The following is a 1,040-nucleotide window of genomic DNA, read 5'->3' on the forward strand; positions in this document are numbered from 1 at the left end:
AATCATTCGAACTACGCGCCGAATTGGTTTTCTGAACTTATAAACACAATTAAACTACTATTCTAATAATATCACAAATTAAATTAAATTGATAAGCAAATTTAATAATAATTTGATGCTCAATCCGATATCATATTAGAAAGATGTTATTGTGCTGAAAAATTGTAAATAAATTTATTGAGAAAAATATTACCCCGGCCAAGAATTGAACCTAAGTCTCTTGTATTCCGTACGAGCGTTCTACAATATATTAGACTACCAAGGCCTTAGTAATATTCTTTGCAATAGTCGATAAGAAAAATAACGCATTTTTTTCACATTGAATTATTTAAGCATTAAAGATTTATAGGCTTTAATATTCTTACCTATTGCGTATTCACATGTACGGTCTTAATAAATAATGTATTCTTGTCTTTATTATTATAAATATCTATAAATATCAGTTATTATATGTTGTGATAATCTTTTTATTTAATTCGTATTGCAAATAATTTCCATATACTTCATAAAAATACATTGTTCCTAGAATATTACTAAAATACACAAAAAAGAACGAACATGTATTCTTTCCTAAAACCAAAACTGTTTATTTTTGTATATAAAATAAACGATTTAAATATAATTGTTCAAAAACAAATATGAAATCAACACAATTATCTCGTTATTCAAAAGGACTTTGAAAAAGTTTAGTTGTAAAAAATATATTAATTCTAAGACACATAAGAAATAAAAGTGGTTAAAGTCCCAACCTCAATAATTGTAAATTGTAATCAATCATTGACAGAACATTATTAGTAATTGATGCAAATTGATTCAATATCGTCAGTTACTAATACAGCTAGTTTTTTCTTAAGGTATGCACGTACATTTGTCATTTTGAAAATCGCGAAATTCGAGATATCAAATTAATTTATCAGCAAGAATGCAAACAAAAGCGATCACCAAAAATGTCACGAAATCTAAAGTTACGAAAGCGATTATAAAGCATAATTAGAGTTTCTCGTTTTACCAAAGTAATTATTTTATTAATGATAAAAAAT

Source organism: Trachymyrmex septentrionalis, unplaced genomic scaffold (assembly GCF_001594115.1).
Source record: "Trachymyrmex septentrionalis isolate Tsep2-gDNA-1 unplaced genomic scaffold, Tsep1.0 scaffold82, whole genome shotgun sequence".
In the NCBI taxonomy this organism is placed as follows: domain Eukaryota; kingdom Metazoa; phylum Arthropoda; class Insecta; order Hymenoptera; family Formicidae; genus Trachymyrmex; species Trachymyrmex septentrionalis.